The following is a 23,228-nucleotide window of genomic DNA, read 5'->3' as shown; positions in this document are numbered from 1 at the left end:
CAGCTTTTATGATGGCTGAAACTTTTTGAAATCTGACCAAAAATTTCAGACATTTTTCTGCATCTTTGAACCAGTTCTATTTATTAATGCGGATGTGTGGGAAATATTAGCTGTAGAGACAGCTGTGAAGGGTTCCCCAGGGTGCAACCTGGAACTGGGATATTGCTGAGCCCTCTGGCTTACCAACCAGGGCTCCCTCTCATACTGTGATGTTGTGACAAGCTGCAAACCTCTTCAGGTACCACACTTACACAGACATCCACAGGCAGGGACACACCAAACTGTACTGAGTTACATGAATGCTTTGGCCAGCCACTCATGAACAATAAAGAGGCTCCAGCCAATTCCCCCAGCTCCCCAACCTTGTACCCCAGAGCTGTACCATCTTGCCCAGTCAGAAGCCTGAGCAGTGTATGTTTATTACCCAGTCTGCCACATCTACAAAGGAAAGTGGACGTGCTTCAACCCTTGCAACCTGAGCAGATTTCCCAAGCACGTCAACCAAAACCCACTGTTTTAGGTAAAATTTAAAACAGATTTATTAACTACAGAAAGATAGAGTTTAAGTGATTATGGGTAATACGTGTGCAGCTCAAAGTTGTTTATCTAAGAAATGAAAGTAAAATCACAATATGAGTTCTATAAACTAGACAGGATTTGAATGAAGCAATGTCTCACCCTGGTAGATGGTGTAGTTCCTTAATACAGTCTGGGATTGTCCTTTCCAGCCTGAGGCCACCTTACCAGCTCAGTCTTTTTCCTCTAGATGTGTTTTCAGGTGTTGAGCTGTAGGGGAAGTGAGGTCAAATGATGATGTCACCTCTCATCTTTTATATCTTCTTCCAGATTGGTAGAAAGAGCCTTTGCTATGACATAGGTCAAACAGTCTCCATTGTCTATGTGCTATCTCTGAGAAATCTCCATTGTATACAGTTCCTGGGATAGTCCTTGGGAGTGTGGATTACTTTAATGGGCCATGACCACGTCTGAGTCCTCTATTGTTGCACCTATAAAGTTGGTTGCAGGTGTTCACAACCTTACAACATACTTCAGTAACACACACATAGCAAAACTTCATAACTTAACATACAATGATAGCACATACAGTCTAATAGGATATTAATGTTCAACAGATCAAGACTTTTAAAATGATACCTCACAAGTCATACTTGGTACAAAACATATCGTGAGTATATGACAGTGGTGAATATGGGGGTTCCAGGGTGCTGCTTTGAAGTTCAGTGTGCCTCACCAGTGCTAAAAGTTATCCCTCTCCTTACCTCAATATGTGCCTAATTCAGCCAAATATCTACAGCTGGTTTATCACCTCCAAGATTAAAACCAAGAAAAATACATTTGAAGTCACTGAACAACATATTAAAAATGTTCTCATTTCTCTTTCTGTCCAGGTAATATATGTCTATGTAAGTTTTATAAGTCCAAGATGATGCTGGATACATCTGCAGTAACCACTCAGCTGCTACGAACCTTCTAATCTTTAGCAATCAAGTAGCTGACATGTCCACATCACAGAAAACCAAGTGCAGTAGCAGGAATGAGCTATTTATATAACTATGAATAACAAAAAAGAATAATGGGAGACCTGCTTATAAGGCTGTGTGGGAAGGGGAGAAAACAAATGAACTGGTGATTTCAAATGACTAAAGGAACAGAACATGCAGAAGCTGCAGTATGAACTCATATAAAATCCATACAAATTAGACCCAATTGCAGGAGCACTCTGTTCAGGTATTTAGCTTCAAATTCCATGCTGTGGTAGCCAACACGGAAATAATATAGTTTAGTTCCATGAAGTATACTTTAAGCACAGTATAACAAAAGGTATTTCCTGAAATTCCCTCTTCATTTTGGTACTTCTTTTCACCTCCATAAGTCGGGCAGGAAAGGATCATATGCAGTAATTGAAGTTTATGCACGACAGATAGCCAAGCCCTGAACTGCTTTCCTTCTCATTTGTTCGGACATTGCTAATAGATCTAAAATGATGACACAGTAACAGTTCCTAATCTTATACGAGAATGTCAGAAGTCTTGACTGCATGTAGAACAAAGGGCTTGGATACACACAGAAAATCTCTCTTCCAATCTCTTTCCACTGACAGCTATATACATTCTTCTTTGTTGCATGAGCCACACTCCCATTATTAATTAGTGGAAGTCTTGGATGTGCATGAAGGGGAAAAAGTTAGAGATGTATGAAGAGGTTTGAACAGAATAACAAACAAGTTGAACCTTTAACTCAAGTACACACTGAAAATTGTTAAGGTCCATGGAATTTTGAATTTTTAAGTTTTACTCCTAAATCTGTTGAGTCAAATCTTCAACTAGAACAGGCAGATGATTTTTTTTCTATGAAAATGTATGACTCAAATAAAAACAATTGTGAACATTTTCATTTTAGTTGAAATGTTCTGGGTTTTTGTTTGTCTGGATGAAAAACAGAAAAGGATTTATTTTTTCTGGTTTTGAAAAACTGAATAGATAACCAAAATATTTTTCAGGAAGTTAAAAAAAATGTCCTATTTAAAATAACTGATGTTTTTTCGATCACCTCAATTAGCTAGAATAAACCTGTGTAACTCCACTGACATGAATAGAGCTATACCAAATTATACCAGGTGAAGAACTGGCCCATCATTTTTTGGTCTAGCCTTCCTAGTTAAATCACTGATTTCAAGGGCCTTTTATGTCTTGGGACTCCAGTCTTCCCAGACAAGTACTCTGAATTTGAGTTAATTATTCCTTGCAATTTAAAAGATAGATATAGCCATTTCCCATCCCTTCTCCTCCTACTTCCAGTTCCCTCTCCTCTGCCTTCTGTGAAAAACAAGGAGCAAAATTGATGTACATTTTCAGCTAGTTTCCTCCAGAGCATCTGCTATATTTTAGGTTAAAGACAACTGATTTCCATTCTGTGACTTTTTCCCTTTGCTCAGTTGCTGTATTGCAGCTTTCACTGTACAGTAACTTGTCCTCAGTGAAATGTTAGACAGAGATAGTGTATATCATGACTTTACAACCCTTGTGGATTGAAAGAAACTGGCTGCTATATTAAAAATGTTCATCCAATTTTGTTACTCAAACAAAATGAATGAAAGAATAAATTTATAACTAATATCAACATCTGATAAGCCAGTTGTTTCAGGTTAGGAAGATGATGGAGTGTAAGCTCCGTAAAGTAATGCAATTGAAGTTCAGATAAATCTGCTGAACTTTGTTTTCCCCATTGCCTTGTCATAGTTACATTATATTATTGACTGATAAGAATTTAAACGATCATATTAGCAATAAACAATTGAATTACCTCAGATAATAAAAGGCACTTTGATTTCTCTGCTGCATTAAAACCTGAGCATATCCTTGCTCTATCACCACATTTTGAGTCTCATTTTATATTTCTCTGCTGTTCTTGTAGTTGCAAGAAAACTGAATTATTAATGGGCTGAGAAAGGTGGGTCATTAGAAGAGAGGATATTTTCCCTAAATGACTGGTACTTTTAATTATAGAAGAGGAAACCCAAAAAGACCAGTGATTCATCTCTTTCTGTTCAACTTTTATCAGTTATGCTGTAGCCATATTGCTACAAGTAAGACCTATCAGGGGGAATTTGTTCAGTTCATTTAGCTCTTTTGGATGTGAAAAAATAATATTTCTATGTATAATATTCACCTGTTTTGTTCCCCAAGATTTTTCTTTCTTTTCTTTCCTTTCACACATACACACTTTGCAACAAAGATATGTGATGTCCCTACTAACCATACATAATAATAGTTTTTAAAGTGCTTTAACTATAGCACAGTTTCAACTACTTAATTATGACACATTGTGAGATGACATGCAATTAGAATCGTCAAATGCTTTCAACATTAGCAATGGTCCACAGGCCTGATCCAAAGCCATTTGATGTCAACAGAAAGGCTTCCATTGATTTCAGTGGGCTCTGGATCAGACAGTAAGAGAGTAATCTACACATTACTTCAAAATGGAGGACTACATTGTCCACTAATTTTAGGTGACTCCATTTCTGGGTGCTTAGTTTGAAATACCCAAGCCCTGATTTTCAGAAGCACCAGGCAACTAGAACACCAAATAAAGCCACTGGGAGCTGTGGCTGCTTTACATCTCTGAAAATCAGGTGGTGGGGACCTCAGATCGGATGACCAAATATTGACAGACACCCCAAATTAGTGCACATTTTGAGAACGTAGGCTTTAGTGCTTGTGTAGTCTTCTTAGGTCCTGTAATAGCCATTCTGTTTGGTTTGCTTCTTTCTGCTTAACTATATCATTGTTAATCTGTTATTAGAGCACAATATTATTTCAGTTATACAAATGTTATCAGAGAATTGAATAATTATGGATTGTAAATGTTTCAAATAATCCAACAAATTTCCAATATAATATTTAGATGCTAGAGAACATGATTTATAATTGAGAGTTTAGGATAGCTGAATTTAGATAAACAATGTGAAGCAATAAAATATTTTACATAATTTGAGATATAAATTTATCTAATAATGTTAAAAACTTTTCATGATCATGCATTTTGGAAAAGAAACTAAGTCAAATAACTATGCCCTTTGTTGTTCAGCTCCATGCTCCAATAGAGCACAACTGTGGAAGAAAACTAATCTTTTGATGAAATCCTACATTATTTATAAATAATAATTTAAACGTAGCGCATACTACAGTAGCATAAACAAAACATAAAAAGAAAGATTCCAATGGGAGATACATGCATATAAAACAAATATGCATGTAAAATCAACACCATTGACTTCTTTGTGGAATCTACAGATTGAATGTGTCAAGCAATTTAGAATTAAATATTATTTTAAAAATCCAATTAATGCTGCTCATATTTATGTGGTGTAAAGGCAAGCAAAACTTACAGGCATAATCAGTGGTAGGGGAGTAGCATCTCATTCAGGCTGTGGTAGTAAGATGTACTAAAGAGTACAAACTGTAGGCTAGTGAACCTGTTCTGGGAATACTTATGTAAGGTTTTATCCCCATCATCCCAATTCAGCCATAAATTTCTTAGTATCATAAGCACACCAGAGAAAAATAATTTCCCCTTGAAAACAAATGATGAGTTGATTTTGTGTTAACAGATTCCACATGGGATGCAATTTAAACCACAAAAATTTATTTGATTTAAACTGTTTCTTACAAACAGGGCTCCACGTGTAATTGGAGACAATGTCTCACTGTGACGGCATGGCTGTGACTGGAAAAGCATTTGACCCTTAAAGAGTTAATACATATTTTGGGGGTTTGCTCTCAGTGTTTTGATATTTTTTCCTCTTATGGGGTGTGCAGTTCCTTAAAGGCCTCAATCACCAAACCTTATCTGAGGGACATCTAGAACCTGATTCTCTTGTGCTTTGTGCAGCCATTTACATCAGAGCCAAGATTGTCCAAAGTGGGTATAAAATGCTGCCCTTCTGATATAGTTACTTTTATGCCCCTTTGTTCATTTGAGACTAATTGGACAATTTGCAAGGCTACAGTGAATCAGGCTGATGCTGATTTAGTAGAGTAAATGTAGATTTAGGCCCTGATCTGCAAACACACATGTACTTAACATTATTCTCATAAGCATTTTGATGTTCATAATAATGCAGAAAAGGCAGAAGTGTTCAGTTAATATTCTTTTCTGTATTGAGGGGGAAAGATGCGGTAGTCAAATTATATGTGATGAAACACTTTCCATTCCAAAAATAACTCAGGAAGATGTTAACAGCGGTTACTATGGCATTTTTAAAACAGCAGATCCAAATAACTTACATACAAGAGGTTTGAAAGAGCTGGCCAAGGAGCTTGCTGGCTTGGTATTGTTGATTTTAAATAACTCTTGGAACACTGATGACATTCTAGAAGACTGAAATAACGCCTATGTGCCAATATTTAAAAAGGGTAAATGGGACAACCCAGTTAGTTATAGGCCTGTCAGTTTGACATCAATCCTGGGCAAAATAACTGTGCAGCTGATGCAGGAGTCAATTAATAAAGAATTAAAGAAAACATGGGTTTATAGAAAATAGATTTTGTCAAACTAACTTATCTTTTTGATGAGATTACAAGTTTGATTGATAAAAACAATGATGTAATATATTTAGACTTCTGTAAGGTATTTGAATTAGTATCACATGATATTTTTATTAAAACTAGAATGATATAAAATTAATATAGTGCTTATTCAATGGATTAAAAATGGCTAAATAACAGGTCTCAAAAGGTAATTGCAAATGGGGAATTCTCTTGTAGCCCAGAGGGCTTACTTGCCTTTATTATATTTACGCCTTGCCTTCATTATATTCTGCCTTTATTATATTCAGCAGTAATGCAAGGGACCTACAGGCCTGTACCCTGTAAGACATAAGCTTCATCAGTTAGCATAAAGCTTGAGGCCTATGAATTTTGGCAGAGATAAATGACCGAACGGTAACTCCCAAGTTTTTGGGTACTGAGACTAGAGTGTGTATGGGGAAATTTTGTCAGAATTTACCATGATGACATCAGCCAATCTCTGGAACATGAGCTAACATCCACAGATATCTGACCACAAGAGAGCCATGGCAACAAATTGACATGTATGGTAATAAGTTGAGATCATTTATATACTAACCTATATTAGAAAGACACACCGACATTAGTAGGGTGAGGAAATGTAAATAAGGAAGAGGGGAGAAATCCTTACTGAATATGCATTAGACATAGTGGTGTCAGCAGAATGTATTATAAAAGTTGTATCCCAGCCTGGGTGCAGGAGAGAGTTATGTAGTCCTTGGGAGCTGCCAGAATGATGGCCACTGGCAAAGAGGGGGAAGGTGATGGTGATGAGGAAGACAATGGGTAACATTTCAGGTTGTTCTGAAAGGAATGGTGTGAGCATATAGATGTTCAGAGGTACATTCTGTATTATCTCTATCTACCTTGTTGGGTTAGAGTGTTTGTGGCTTTGCTAAATGTATTAATAAACTATTGTAAATACAGAAAAGTTCCTAGAGAGTGAGTATTGTAATTGTGAACATTGGGATTCCCAACTATATAGTAATTTTAATAATATTGGGCCTGATCTTGGGACAAGAACCTGTCAACCCTCAAAGCAATAACTGGGAATTCTTAAGTAATCAATATAATTAATCCATAATCTATAGATCAGGGTACAGTGTTCAATTGGGTTTGTTTGTAATAGGGTCCCAAAGGGATTGGCTCTTGTTCCTTTGCTATTTACCATTTTTATCAGTGACCTGGAAGAAAACATAAAATCATCACTGACAAAATTTTCAGATGACACAAAAGTTGGAGGAATGGTAAACTATGAAGAGGACACTAATACACAGCTATCTGGATCACTTGGTAAGCTGGAGCACAAGCAAACTAAATGCATTTGACTATGGCCAAATGTAAAATTATACATCTAGAAACAAAGAATATAGGATAAATTTCTATTAAATGATTCTTTATATGGCGAAGAAGTGAGTTTGAAAAAGATGTGGAGATAATGGTTTGATAATCAGCTGAGCATGAGTTCCTAGTGTGAGGGAGTGGCTAAAGAGCCAATGAAATCTTTGGAGGCAAAGTAGGGAATTTATATTACCTCTGATTTGGCATTGATGCAACCACTACTGGAATAGCATGTCCAGTGCTGCACTCACAATTCAAGAAGGATGTTGATAATTGAAGATGGCTCAGAGAAGAGCCACAAGACTGAATAAAGGACTGAAAAATATGCCTTATTGTGAGAGAGTCAATGAGCTTAATCTATTTAGCTTATCAAAGTAAAAATTAAGGGGTGTGTGGTGTTTAGATGCTGCTTGTAATTATTAGAACTGGGAGCACTGGCTGTTGGGAGTCTGAAAGGAGAGGAAACAGGAAGGAGGATGGGGGGGGAGTTGGGGAGGATGAGTGAGAGCTATTGAGGGTGCAGCAGCAGCTTAGTAAAGAGGTTTCCACTTTCAAAATAAAGTCCTGTTGAAGTTTGTTAGTACCTTGCCTGGTTGCTACAACATTTTGGCAATGAGGATGGATCTTCTGCCTCTGAACCCACCTGCACCCTTTCTGCAAAGCCCAGGTGGGGGGACAGGCGGCGGAGTTGAGGAGGCTGAGTGAGAGCTACCAGAGTGCAGCAGCAGCTTGGTAAAGAGGTTTCCACTTTAAAAAATAAGTCCTGTTGATGTTTGTTAGTACCTTGCCTGGTTGAAGCTAGACAAATATAGACGGGAAGGAAGGTATAATTTTTTTTAACAGAGAGAGTAATTAATCATTGGAACAAGTTACCCAGGCTTGTGGTGGATTCTCCATCACAGGCAATTATTAACTCAAGATCAAATGTTTTTCGAAAAGATATATGCATAGTTCAAACAGGAATTATTTTGGGGAAGTTTTATGGCCTGTTATATAAGAGGCTGGACTAGATGACCGTGTTGTCTTCTGGCCTTAGAATCTACTAATATATAACTTCAGTGGGACTACACACATGAAGTAATGTTAAGCCTTATGGAGTTGTGAATGACTGCAAGGGCTTACCCCTTGCACTTTTCAATTGAGAAAATAGCCTTATAACTAAAATAAGACCGCTAATAACAATGTATTTCAAGTGCTTTTGGAGAGGTTATTTGCAATTGTCATATTGTTTAAAAACCTTTCATTTTGGATGCTAGCAATTGTTTTTAATTGGTTAAAACAAAAGAGCTGCTGTATACATATTCCAAAATATGGGTGATACTACTATGGATTTAGGGGATTTTTTTTCTATAAATATAGAATATCTTCTGTTTCAGAAGATCCGGTATTTAAAAAATGCTGGTTTTCAGTTTGAAAGATTTCAAACATTGCTCTAGCCTGGCTAACAGCCTTGCCAACAACATTCTCTGTAGAATAGTAATTTATTTCATTTAAATAAATGACTTTGACTTACAAACATCTGATCCCAACTTTAGAAACTAATTAGTGAGTTAGAGATTTTACATGAAGCGGGTAACTTTTATACCCAGAAATAGTTCTGAATTTAATGCCAACTTTGTTTCTAATTATGACTAACACAAAGGAATGTCAGAGGGTTAAAAGCATATTGTATGTCTTTAAAGGAGATAAAATATCAAGCACTGTATCATCAGCTACATATTTGTTTATTTAACAAGAACAGAAAAGCTCATGTTTACTTTTATTTTCCGGACCTAAAGAGCTTGGGGATTAAAAATAAAAAGAGAAAGAAAAATAGAAAGTGCAAACTCAGCTTTAATGTGATAATCCTGATTAAATCCACAGATCCAAAAATTTCTAGAATTTGAAGCGAAGGACTAGAAATTGGAATCTGAATTTGTAGCATGAGGCAGTCTCAATACAATATTTTGTATTGTCATGATAGCTAATTTATTTCTAGATTAGAATTTGAAATCAGTGGGGTAGCTCCATTGTAACTGAAGGCAGAATTTGACCTTATGGACCTGACCAGTGTCCATTTGAAATCAAGGGGAGATTTCTGTTTTAAACTAACAAATTTAGGCAGTCTCCTCAGGCATGTTGGCAGAACATTCTGCAGCTGTTCAGACCATTCTGTACCCATTCTGTAAAAAAACAGACAACTTTATAATGGAAATCATTGACCTTGCCTCCTGTAGCTTCAGGCTGAATTTGGTCCAGTTGAACAGTTACACCCTCTTAGTAATGCATAACATACCCCATCTTACATATCACTGCTGAACTTCTCCCCCTGTCTTTGATTCAACACAGTTATGTGATGGACAGAAGCCCCTTGTTAAAATTCTGTCATCAGGAAGTTTGGCTTTGATCTCCCTGCATCCTGTAGCCTTTATCCCCTCCTTGACATTCCTGGCACAGAAATTTAACTCTGATACTTGTAAAGGAGCAAATTCTTTAACTTTGGATTAGTCCAGGCTGCAACAAACATTTTCTAGGGAAGAAGATTCTGGATCATCCTACAAGATCCTCAGCCCCCCCTTCACCACCCCTCCAAATTAGCACAGCTGAAGACTGTGAGATGCTGTCCCTATACTCATTTTCAGGACCAGAATAAAAACATTATGGATGAAATTTTGGCAGCATTGAAATTAATGAGAGTTTTGCCATTGGTTCAGTGGAGACTACATTTTATCCTATCAGCACTTTCATCAAAATGCAGCTTAATACAAGTTGGTTGGCCTTCTGCTGCTGTCCCCTTTCCTGGTTATGGTTAAGAGAAAGTATTTTGTTTAAATGAAAAATAACAAAGGATTTACCACTTCGTAACTCAGCCATGCTCCTTAAAGGGCCTGTTCCAAAGCCCACTGAAGTAAAACGGGAGTCTTCTATTAAGTTTCACAGTAGAGCTGACAAGACGACAATAATTCTTTTTCTATGACAACTGTCAAGGTTTTGAAGCTTGTTTTTGTTCTGCACTAGAATGGATTCAAAAGCTTTTGAACATTTGCACAAAATGGAATTGTGAGGAAATATCTATTTTCATATCGAAATAGTCAGGTTTTCAATTCATGTCTCTCTCTCTTGTCTTTCATCAAAGGTGACCACACCTCAGAAACTTCCCTGCAAAATACTTTGCCACCATCAGTAGTCTCCATAAAATATTTCAGCTTCCATAGCCTTTGGATCAAGTCATATGAGTACACACCTCTTTGTGGCACATGAGATTATTGCAAGCGAAGGGGGGAAAGGTTTGTGGAAGTACCTTGTTAAAATACTGTCAGGCTCTCACTGACTCAGTATCAGGCAATATTTGTTTACTCTCCTTCTTTTGGAAAGCAGACAAACCAGTAAGAGGAGGAGCTGGTCTTGGAACACTGCCAGTAAACACAATCAACATATAGATGTACTGAGGGGATAAAACCATTTCATTTTTTCCCATCAGCTTTATAGATGAATGCCTGAAAACAATGTTGTATGATATGAAAGCCTTGTCAGGGAGTTGGAAAAGGAGTGCTTTTGAAAATCTTTCAGCTTCTTGGTAAGAGTGCTGCAGACCCAGAATTTCTTCATGCTGAAGAAATGTGAACCAGTGTTGGTGTCATGATACTCCTCAATTAATATCAAACAGCTTTCAACACAGAGCAATTACTAAGGCATATTTTATATTTACATTTCTCCTTCATTCCCCCCTCTCCCAGGATCACAAATTGGCTTACAAACTAGATATAGGATTAATTTCACTCACCACTGAAATACAGCCAGTTCCAGAATGAGGTACGCAGCTGTTTAATGCACAACACTCAACAATAGTTAATAAGAAGAAAATGAAAATGAATAATGTAACTGAGTGAAACTGCAAAAAGGCCCTTTCACTCTCAGATATTATTCCACTCTAACTGCAGTGAGAAGAAATTACCATTGTACTATCTCAAAGACTTTTTAATATGAAGCTGCTATTTAAGTTTATTTGAATTATTATTGTTTATTAGTGTCTGTCCTCCCTTGGACCCAACATTTTCCCTCAAATATGTGTATCACACAAATCTTTTTGACTTAAAATGGATCTGAATGTGGGCCTTAGGGGAAAAAAACAAGGAGTAAATTCCCTCTGGCTTTCTGTGTAGTCATCCACTAATCACACTGTAAAATGAAAGCGCAAATTTACTATATCATAGTTACATAATATTATACACACAAATTTTTTCAAAATCAGCTCAGGTTAGTTAAGTGCAACATCTGCCCAGTGCAAACTGTGACACTATACCTTAAAGTAGCACCCTGGGAACTCCTATATTCACCACTGTGATATGATACGGTGTGTTTTGTACAAATTATGCCTGTGAAGTATCATTTTAAAAGTCTTGATCTGTTGAACATTAATATCCTGTTGATTGTACATGCTAGCATTATAGGTGAAGTTATGAAGTATTGCTATATGTGTAACTGAAATATAGTATGAGATTGGGAACACTCACAACCAGCCTTTCAGTTACAACAAAAGAGTAGCCATCAATAGCCAGATGGCTTTAATGGCTCATCAACACACATTCCACTATCCAGAGACTTCTCGGAGAAGGCACATACATCATAGGGGCGGACTAACCCACATCACAGCAAAGATCTTTCCAGCAAGCTGAAAGAAAGTATATAAGAGAGACAATGAAATCATCACTTGGCCTCCCCCCAATTCAACACCTGAAAAGTGTCTGGAGGACAAAAACTTTGAACTGGGGAAGTTTGGTCACAGGCTGAAAGGTAGTTCCAGCCTGTGTACTGAGGAATTGTAACCCGCTTGGACCATCTGTCAGGATGAGAAAAGCTGTTTGATTCAACTCTTGCTTAGCCCTGGTCTACACTAGGCGTTGAGGTTGAATTTAGCAGCATTAAATCGATGTAACCCTGCACCCGTCCACATGACGAAGCCCTTTTTTTCGACTTAAAGGGCTCTTAAAATCAATTTCCTTACTCCACCCCCGACAAGGGGATTAGCACTGAAATCGGTTTTGCTGGGTTGAATTTGGGGTACTGTGGACGCAATTAGATGGTATTGGCCTCCGGGGCTATCCCAGAGTGCTCCATTGTGACCGCTCTGGACAGCACTCTCAACTCAGATGCACTGACCAAGTAGACAGGAAAAGGCCCACGAACTTTTGAATTTCAATTTCCTGTTTGGCCAGTGTGGCAAGCTGCAGGTGACCATGCAGAGCTCATCAGCAGAGGTGACCATGATGGAGTCCCAGAATCTCAAAAGAGCTCCCGCATTGACCGAACAGGAGGTACGAGATCTGATCGCTGTATGGGGAGAGGAATCCGTGCTATCAGAACTACGTTCCAGTTTTCGAAATGCCAAAACATTTGTGAAAATCTCCCAGGGAATGAAGGACAGAGGCCATAACAGGGACCCGAAGCAGTGCCGCATGAAACTTAAGGAGCTGAGGCAAGCCTACCAGAAAACCAGAGAGGCCAACGGCCGCTCTGGGGTCAGAGCCCCAAACATGTCACTTCTATGATGAGCTGTATGCCATTTTAGGGGGTTCAGCCACCACTACCCCAGCTGTGTTGTTTGACTCCTTCAATGGAGATGGAGGCAACACGGAAGCAGGTTTGGGGGACAAGGAAGACGACGATGAGGAGGTTGTAGATAGCTCACAGCAAACAAGTGGAGAAACCGGTTTTCCCGACAGCCAGGAACTGTTTCTCACCCTGGACCTGGAGCCACCCAGGTTGCCTCCCGGACCCACCAGGTGGAGAAGGAACCTCTGGTGAGTGTACCTTTTAAAATATTATAAAAGGTTTAAAAGCTAGCATGTTTAATGATTAATTTGCCCTGGCATTCGGGCTCTCCTGGATATACTCCCAAAGCCTTTGCAAAAGGTTTCTGGGGAGGGCAGCCTTACTCCATCCACCATGGTAGGAACTTTACCACTCCAGGCCAGTAGCACGTACTCTGGAATCATTGTAGAACAAAGCATTGCAGTGTATGTTTGCTGGAGTTCAAACAACATCCATTCTTTATCTCTCTGTATTATCCTCAGGAGAGTGATATCATTCATGGTCATCTCGTTGAAATAGAGTGCTTTTCTTAAGGGGACATTCAGAGGTGCCCATTCCTGCTGGGCTGTTTGCCTATGGCTGAACAGAAATGTTCCCACTGTTAGCCACGGGGTGGGGGGAGGCAAAATGCGACCTTTAACAAAAGCACATGTGCTTTGTATGTAATGTTAACAGCAAGGTTTACTGTGAAAGAGTGTACCCATTGTTCTATAAAATTCTTTGCAAATACCACTGTCCCTTTTTTTTCCCTCCACCAGCTGCATGGTTTCAAGGATCACAGGATCTTCTCCTCCCAGAGGCTAGCGAAGATTAGAAGGCGAAAAAAATGCACTCCGCGATGAAATGTCTCTGAGCTCATGCTGTCCTCCCACACTGAAAGAGCACAGACGAATGCGTGGAGGCAAACAATGTCAGAGTGCAGGAAAGCACAAAATGACCGGGAGGAGAAGTGGCGGGCTGAAGAGAGTAAGTGGCGGGCTGAAGAGAGGGCTGAAGCTGAAAGGGTGGCGGCAGCGTGATGAGAGGAGGTGGGATTCAATGCTGAGGCTGCTGGAGGATCAAATTAATATGCTCCAGTTATGGCTGAGCTTCAGGAAAGGCAGCAGGAGCACAGACCGCCGCTACAGCCCCTGTGTAACCAACAGCCCTCCTCCCCAAGTTCCATAGACTCCTCACCCAGAAGCCCAAGAACACGGTGGGGGGGCCTCTGGCCACCCAGCCACTCTACCCCACGGATTGCCCAAGTAACAGAAGGCTGGCATTCAATAGTTTTAAACTTTAAGTGCTGTGTGGCCTTGTCCTTCCCTCCTCCACCACCCCTCCTGGGCTACCTTGGTAATTATCCCCCTTTTTGTGTGATGAATTAATAAAGAATGCATGAATGTTAAGCAACAATGACTTTATTGCCTCTGCAAGCGGTGATCGAAGGGAGGTGGGGAGGTTGTTAGCTTACAGGGAAGTAGAGTGAACCAAAGGGCGGGGGGTTTCATCAAGGAGAAACAACAGAACTTTCACACCGTAGCCTGGCCAGTCATGAAACTGGTTTTAAAAGCTTCTCTGATGCGCTCCGCACCCTCCTGTGCTCTTCTAACTTCCCTGGCATCTGGCTGTGCGTAACCAGCAACCAGGCAATTTGCCTCAACCTCCCACCCCACCATAAACGTCTCCCCCTTACTCTCACAGATATTGTGGAGCACAACAAGCAGTAATAACAGTGGGAATATTGGTTTCGCTGAGGTCTAAGTGAGTCAGTAAACTGTGCCAATGCACTTTTAAACATCCAAATGCACATTCTGCCACCATTCTGCACTTGCTTAGCCTGTAGTTGAACAGCTCCTGACTACTCTCCAGGCTGCTTATGTAATGCTTCATGAGCCATGGCATTAAGGAGTAGGCTGGGTCCCCAAGGATAACTATAGGCATTCAGCATCCCCAATGGTTGTTTTCTGGTCCGGGAAGAAAGTCCCTTCCTCCAGCTTTTGAAACAGACCAGAGTTCCTGAAGATGCGAGCGTCATGTACCTTTCCCCCATCCCACATTGATGTTGGTGAAACGTCCCTTGTGATCCACCAGTGCTTGCAGCACTATTGAAAAGTAACCCTTGCGGTTTATGTACTCGCTAGCTTGGTGCTCCAGTGCCAAGATAGGGTATGGGTTCCATCTATGGCCCCACCACAGTTAGCAAAGCCATCCACTGTGACCTGCACATTTCCCAGGGTCACTACCCTTGATATCAGCAGATCTTTGATTGTGTTGGCTACTTGCATCACAGCAGCCTCCACAGTAGACTTGCCCACTCCAAATTGATTCCCGACTGACCGGTAGCTGTCTGGCGTTGCAAGCTTCCACAGGGCTATTACCACTCGCTTCTCAACTATGAGGGCTGCTCTCATCTTGGTATTCTTGCACCTCTGGGCAGGGGAAAGCAAGTCACAAAGTTCTATGAAAGTGCCCTTACTCATGCGAAAGTTTCGCAGCCACTGGGAATCGTCCCAGACCTGCAACACTATGCGGTCCCACCAGCCTGTGCTTGTTTCCCGGGCCCAGAATCGGCGTTCCACCGCATGAGCCTGCCCCATTAGCACCATGATGCCCACATTGCCAGAGCACCTGCTTTCAGAGAAGTCTGTGTCCATGTCCTCATCACTCTCGTAACCGCACTGATGTCGCTTACTTGCCCGGTTTCACTTTGCCAGGTTCTGGTGCTGCATATACTGCTGGATAATGCATGTGGTATTTAATGTGCTCCTAATTCCCAAAGTGATCTGAGCGGGCTCCATGCTTGCTGTGGTATGGCGTCTGCATAGAAAAAAGGAGCAGAACGATTGTCTGCTGTTGCCCTGACGGAGGGAGGGGCGACTGACGACATGACTTACAGGGAATTAAAATCAACAAAGGGGGTGGCTTTGCGAGAAACTAAATGGCTGCCTCAAGGATAGAACTCAAAACCTCAAGGATAGAACTCAAAACTGGGTTTAGCAGGCCGTTGATTTCACAGAGGGAGGAAGGGAGGAGAAAATGAATACAAAACAAATCTGGTCTATTTCTTGTTTTGAGCCACTTCATCTATCTTCATACATCTTGCTGGCAGCAGACTGTGCAGTACGACTGCTAGCCATCATCACCTCCTGGGTGCTCGGCAGAAGACGGTGCAGTATGACTACTGGCCATCATCTTCTGCTAGCTGCAGATTAAAAGACAGTGCATTGCCGGTAGGACACAATCACCATGAGACAAAACTAGGGAAATGACCTTGCTGAGTCACTCCCATGTTTGCCCAGGCACCCGTTAAAAGAGCACCCAGGACTACATTGACGACAGCTACCAGTCATACTGCACTGTCTGCTGCCAAAAGGCAATAAACTGCTGCTGTGTAGCAATGCAGTACCACTCCGCCAGCACCCAGGAGACATACAGTACGTTACGTTAGCGAGCGGCTCCATGCTTGCCATGGTATGGCATCTGCACAGGTAACTCAAGAAAAAAGGCGCAAAACGATTGTCTGCCCTTGCTTTTACGGAGGGAGGGAGGGAGAGGAGGGAGGGAAGAGGGGCCTGACGATATGTACCCAGAACCACCCGCAACAATGCTTTAGCCCCATCAGGCACTGGGATTTCTACCCAGAATTCAAATGGGTGGTGGAGACTGCGGGAAATGTGGGATAGCTACCCACAGTGCAAAGCTCCGGAAGTTGACGGTTGCCTCGGTACTGTGGACACAGTCCACCGACTACATGCACTTAGAGCATTTGTGTGGGGACACACACACTCGACTGTATAAAAACGCTTTCTACAAAACTGACTTCTATAAATTCGACCTAATTTCGTGTGTAGACATACCCTTAGACTAAAAGTTTAGGATTTAGAATGCACGTTTCTATTTTTATTTCTTAAGGTAACTATCTCGGACCTTTATGCCTACCACTTATAATCACTTAATCTATCTTTCTGGAGTTAATAAACTTATTTTAATGTTTTATCCTTACCTGCAAATTTATCTAAAGGGCTTGGGAAATCTCAGCTTAGGTTACAGAGGGTGGGGCATGCCCACTTTCCTGTGAAGTGGCGAACTAAGTAATGAACTTACAGTGGTCAGGCTTCTGACCAGTGCAAGATGGTACAGTTCTGCTGTGCAAGACTGAGGAGGAATTGGCTATTGATGGTTCATGAGTGGCTGGGACAGAGGTGTGTCCCTACCTGTGGATGTCTGTAAGTGTAATGCCTAGGAGATATTTGCAGCTTGACATCAGCATCACAATGTGAGAAGCAACCCGGGTTGATGGGTTTGGAGGACTCAGTGGTCCCACAGCCCAGGTTTCACCCCGGGGACCCCATCACACAAATCCCTAAGAGGAGGAAATTCCAAGTCCTGTGGCACCTTTTAGTTGTACCTTAGTGCATACACACAGCACAGTGAGTATAAATCAGCATATTATTTATTATATTAAAAAAGTAAAATAAAAAGGGGCACCTATTCAAGGCTGTAGGTGCCCTGCCATGAAATTATAAAAACAAAATTAGATCACCCACAATACCCAATTTCGTGTAGCGTAGCTCATTAGTTTCCATGGACAATGACAGACTTTTCAGCTGCACACAGAACTTCCCTATGCCTCCAGCAGATAAGGAAACATGCTTCACCCAACACATTAATCTTAAAAATTTAATATCACCCTGAATAACACAGCATTGACCTATATGCAGAGCTTGAGGATACAGGACATTATGTGTTTGTAAGAGAATTATGAGATCATAATTGAGGTGTTGCATTATACAGGGAGATAATGTGTTGTGTGCCCCCTGTTTTTTGTCTCAGTCGTTCAGACTGAGGAACACATATAGTGAAGGAAATTGTGAAAGTAGGTGACACCCTATAAATGGGATAATCACTTATTCCTGTCCAAAATTATCCTGGATTACATTTTCCAAAAATTCCTTGGGTTGGGGTACTCTTTGCTTTTGGGAAACAACAATGTCATTCTAGTGACATGCTCTGTAAATCATTTATTGTGACCCAGTAGATATTTACCTCTTTCTATCCATGGGATATAAAAATTAATAGCTTCCAGTAAACGGGTCCTGTCTTCTACAATCCCCAGTCCTTTGTTCTACCTCCATAACTCCCCCCACTCTTACAAAATAGAGTCCCAGAACTGGTGAGCCTCCCCCACCCCATACACTTCCTATTCTGATCTACTTTGACCGCTGGTTTGTGCTGACAGGTCCTTATTATAGGTCCAAGGTGGAGGGGATAGGTTCAGTTACCTGCACCAGCTCCCACAATCTATGACTTTTGGAAGGATGACTGGACTGTCATTGTTTTCTGGTGACATTGTACTGAACAGGAAGGAGGCAAAAGAATTGACTGCCAACTGGGAACAGATGTTTCATTTTCATCTGCCTATCAATTTGGGGTAGCAAAAGGGTTCTGATCTAAGGTAGGTAATAGAGCTATAACATGAGCAAGGAAGAGAATTTCTTTGCTGTGTATCTCCATTCAGAGCATCTCTTGATCTTCTACTCCTAGTTTTAAATCTCATGTAAAAGCATGCCCCTCCATCAACAGTGCCTTGTGACACCATACTGCAACATTGGTCTAAGGACTAAGAAAACCTGCCTGCCTGAAGCAACTGAATCACTAGCATCCCATCCTGCAGCCTTTGGTTCCTTCCCAGGAAGTCTCCCATCTTAGCCCAAACCAGCTTAGCATGTTAGACCTCATCAGCTCACAACTGAATGTGGTAAGGGAATTACTCTGTGTGGCTGCCACTTGCCAAAGAGTCAGGGTGGGATTTTCAAAAGTGCTCAATGTTGGACAAAATGGGAGTTTTAGCATTGACTGTTAGGACAACCCTGAGCACCTCTGAAAATCCCATTCTCGGTTCTTAAATCTCTACCTCTCTACTTCTGCACTACTCTGTGTGCATGTGTTGACCCTTTGCCTTCCCCCCTATCCTGCTACCACCACTTTTCCAATCTTTTTCAACATATAACAACTCCAATTCTGCCCAGGCTCTGCGTGTGTTACTTTGTCCCAGGCTAAATTGTTTTTCTTCTCTGTTTGAGCACATATTTCATGGGTGTTTCCTCATCAGATACAATGGGTGCAGTTTTTGTAAGTCTCTGTGAGAGGCAATGTAATGATACTATAATTCAGAGAAAAATCATGCAACAGTGGATTCAGATAGCATGCAAACATTTCACAAGGGTGAATTAGTCTTCTCACACTGCTCTTTCAAAGTTGGCACTGTAGTGATCACAATAACAAGCTGGAAAAAAACAAAGTAAAGCCAAACACACATTTGCTTTTTAAGCTTTAATAGCATCTTGGCTGCTGTGTGATCTTTCTTACACCCATGGATACAAAGTGCAGCTGTATACAAAAGCTGCCACCAGATGAATGAGCTTTGGAATGACACCCAGTGAGCTGCTGCATTCATGCAATCAAGTGTTTTTCTATATTTCAGTTATTATGTGAATATGTTCATTACTCTGTCTTAAGTCCTGCATTATACAACTAGACACTGTACTGTACGTCTATTGCTCTGTGTGCTTTGCAATATATGTTCACTGTGCTTTCTTGAAGTCCAGCACTATAAACATCTTAATGGTCCTTTGCAATAACTAAGTGAAAAATAATTCCATTGCTTGCAACCCCTTAAATTAGCAATACTAATGGCATTGCATACATGGAATGCAGGTGTCCCAGATGTTTTACAGGTTTCAGAGTAGCAGCCGTGTTAGTCTGTATTCGCAAAAAGAAAAGGAGTATTTGTGGCACCTTAGAGACTAACAAATTTATTAGAGCATAAGCTTTTCGTGAGCTACAGCTCACTTCATCGGATGCATTTGGTGGAAAAAACAGAGGAGAGATTTATATACACACACACAGAGAACATGAAACAATGGGTTTATCATACACACTGTAAGGAGAGTGATCACTTAAGATAAGCCATCACCAACAGCAGGGGGGGGGAAGGAGGAAAACCTTTCATGGTGACAAGCAGGTAGGCTAATTCCAGCAGTTAACAAGAATATCAGAGGAACAGTGGGGGTGGGGTGGGAGGGAGAAATACCATGGGGAAATAGTTTTACTTTGTGTAATGACTCATCCATTCCCAGTCTCTATTCAAGCCTAAATTAATTGTATCCAGTTTGCAAATTAATTCCAATTCAGCAGTCTCTCGTTGGAGTCTGTTTTTGAAGCTTTTTTGTTGAAGTATAGCCACTCTTAGGTCTGTGATCGAGTGACCAGAGAGATTGAAGTGTTCTCCAACTGGCTTTGAATGTTATAATTCTTGACGTCTGATTTGTGTCCATTCATTCTTTTACGTAGAGACTGTCCAGTTTGGCCAATGTACATGGCAGAGGGGCATTGCTGGCACATGATGGCATATATCACATTGGTAGATGCGCAAGTGAACGAGCCTCTGATAATGTGATGTGATTAGGCCCTATGATGGTATCCCCTGAATAGATATGTGGACAGAGTTGGCAACGGGCTTTGTTGCAAGGATAGGTTCCTGGGTTAGTGGTTCTGTTGTGTGGTGTGTGGTTGCTGGTGAGTATTTGCTTCAGATTGGGGGGCTGTCTGTAAGCAAGGACTGGTCTGTCTCCCAAGATCTGAGAGAGCGATGGCTCGTCCTTCAGGATAGGTTGTAGATCCTTGATGATGCGTTGGAGGGGTTTTAGTTGGGGGCTGAAGGTGATGGCTAGTGGCGTTCTGTTGTTTTCTTTGTTGGGCCTGTCCTGTAGTAGGTGACTTCTGGGTACTCTTCTGGCTCTGTCAATCTGTTTCTTCACTTCAGCAGGTGGGTACTGTAGTTGTAGGAATGCATGATAGAGATCTTGTAGGTGTTTGTCTCTGTCTGAGGGGTTGGAGCAAATGCGGTTATATCGTAGCGCTTGGCTGTAGACAATGGATCGAGTGGTATGATCTGGATGAAAGCTAGAGGCATGTAGGTAGGAATAGCGGTCAGTAGGTTTCCGATATAGGGTGGTGTTTATGTGACCATCGCTTATTAGCACCGTAGTGTCCAGGAAGTGGATCTCTTGTGTGGACTGGTCCAGGCTGAGGTTGAAGGTGGGATGGAAATTGTTGAAATCATGGTGGAATTCCTCAAGAGCTTCTTTTCCATGGGTCCAGATGATGAAGATGTCATCAATGTAGCGCAAGTAGAGTAGGGGCATTAGGGAACGAGAGCTGAGGAAGCGTTGTTCTAAGTCAGCCATAAAAATGTTGGCATACTGTGGGGCCATGCGGGTACCCATCGCAGTGCCGCTGATTTGAAGGTATACATTGTCACCAAATGTGAAATAGTTATGGGTCAGGACAAAGTCACAAAGTTCTGCCACCAGGTTAGCCGTGACAGTATCGGGGATACTGTTCCTGACGGCTTGTAGTCCATCTTTGTGTGGAATGTTGGTGTAGAGGGCTTCTACATCCATAGTGGCTAGGATGGTGTTTTTAGGAAGATCAACACAACAGAACCACTAACCCAGGAACCTATCCTTGCAACAAAGCCCGTTGCCAACTCTGTCCACATATCTATTCAGGGGATACCATCATAGGGCCTAATCACATCAGCCACACTATCAGAGGCTCGTTCACCTGCACATCTACCAATGTGATATATGCCATCATGTGCCAGCAATGCCCCTCTGCCATGTACATTGGCCAAACTGGACAGTCTCTACGTAAAAGAATGAATGGACACAAATCAGACGTCAAGAATTATAACATTCAAAAACCAGTTGGAGAACACTTCAATCTCTCTGGTCACTCGATCACAGACCTAAGAGTGGCTATACTTCAACAAAAAAGCTTCAAAAACAGACTCCAACGAGAGACTGCTGAATTGGAATTAATTTGCAAACTGGATACAATTAATTTAGGCTTGAATAGAGACTGGGAATGGATGAGTCATTACACAAAGTAAAACTATTTCCCCATGGTATTTCTCCCTCCCACCCCACCCCCCACTGTTCCTCTGATATTCTTGTTAACTGCTGGAATTAGCCTACCTGCTTGTCACCATGAAAGGTTTTCCTCCTTCCCCCCCTGCTGTTGGTGATGGCTTATCTTAAGTGATCACTCTCCTTACAGTGTGTATGATAAACCCATTGTTTCATGTTCTCTGTGTGTGTGTATATAAATCTCTCCTCTGTTTTTTCCACCAAATGCATCCGATGAAGTGAGCTGTAGCTCACGAAAGCTTATGCTCTAATAAATTTGTTAGTCTCTAAGGTGCCACAAGTACTCCTTTTCTTTTTGAGATGTTTTACAGGAATTGATAACATTGGCTGGTTGCAACACTTGGGAACAGACCTTTAGCTCATCCAGTCTACAATTATTTCTCCCTAAGCTCATCCTAAAGCTACAAGCTTTGCTGCTGCACCAGTTTATCCATTACTCTTAATACCATCCCATGACTCAAATCTCACATTTAGAAATTACCCAGAAGCCTGTCATTCACCAACTGTGCTGGGCTCTTTGTGGTGTAGGTGCCTCACAGGTGGTTGGAAAGTGTGATGATGATTTAGTCACAATCACTTTGCTGTGTGGATACAGTAACCTGGTGGAAGAACAAGAGATGCATTGAATTGTTTCATTCAATGAATGTTCCTTGCTTAGTGTCAGCGAGTCGTTCAAACCCACCATGAGCACCAAAGAGTGCTACAAGAGCGCACGCTGCTGAAGTACAGTTCACATCCAAAAACCAGTAGAAAAAAGTGTCAGGAATTAAGAATCCATGAGCAGGCTTGTGATTAAGAGTGTGCCTTACTGTAAAGTACTGGTAAACTGTAGGCCTGGAGCATGTCTTTTGTCAAAGATCTATTTAAAAGTCATTTAGAGGGGAGAAATGGTATCAAGACTTTCCTTGGCTGTCCAACTCCAGAATACACCTCATTGGGCCCTACACTTTTCTGTGACTATGCTGGCCTTAGGTTTGGTCTCTTTGTTAGCAGTGTTTTCTCTAATAACTTCATATAAAGTCCCCAATTCTACTATTTAAATAGAATTGTTCCTGTGTGTCAGCCATGGCAACTTTGTCCCTCAAACCCAGGGAGCAGCCTCTTTTAAGATCACAGTGATTGAGCTATATAAAATTAGTAGCAATAATGGATGCCCAAAAGTGATATGTTATGCACATATGCTGCAGTACTTCCACCACTCCTATCCTGAAGTTTGAGAGTTGAGTAGTTAAATCAAACCCACTTTTCT

At 41.1% G+C, this 23,228-nt stretch overlaps 1 long non-coding RNA gene across 1 annotated transcript; it reads right to left on the bottom strand.

Moving 5' to 3' along the window:
- Nucleotides 1-520: 520 nt before the first annotated feature.
- LOC122460972 lies at nucleotides 521-22,694 on the bottom strand. Its single transcript, XR_006282645.1, has 3 exons — nucleotides 22,684-22,694; nucleotides 22,302-22,306; nucleotides 521-747 (listed from the first exon to the last, which is right to left on the bottom strand). It is a non-coding gene; the product is annotated as an uncharacterized LOC122460972 (long non-coding RNA).
- Nucleotides 22,695-23,228: the final 534 nt, after the last annotated feature.

Source organism: Dermochelys coriacea, chromosome 1 (genome assembly GCF_009764565.3).
Source record: "Dermochelys coriacea isolate rDerCor1 chromosome 1, rDerCor1.pri.v4, whole genome shotgun sequence".
Lineage (NCBI taxonomy): Eukaryota > Metazoa > Chordata > Testudines > Dermochelyidae > Dermochelys > Dermochelys coriacea.
Note: the sequence above shows the minus strand (reverse complement) of the source record. Positions and strands in the feature narration are given on the sequence as shown.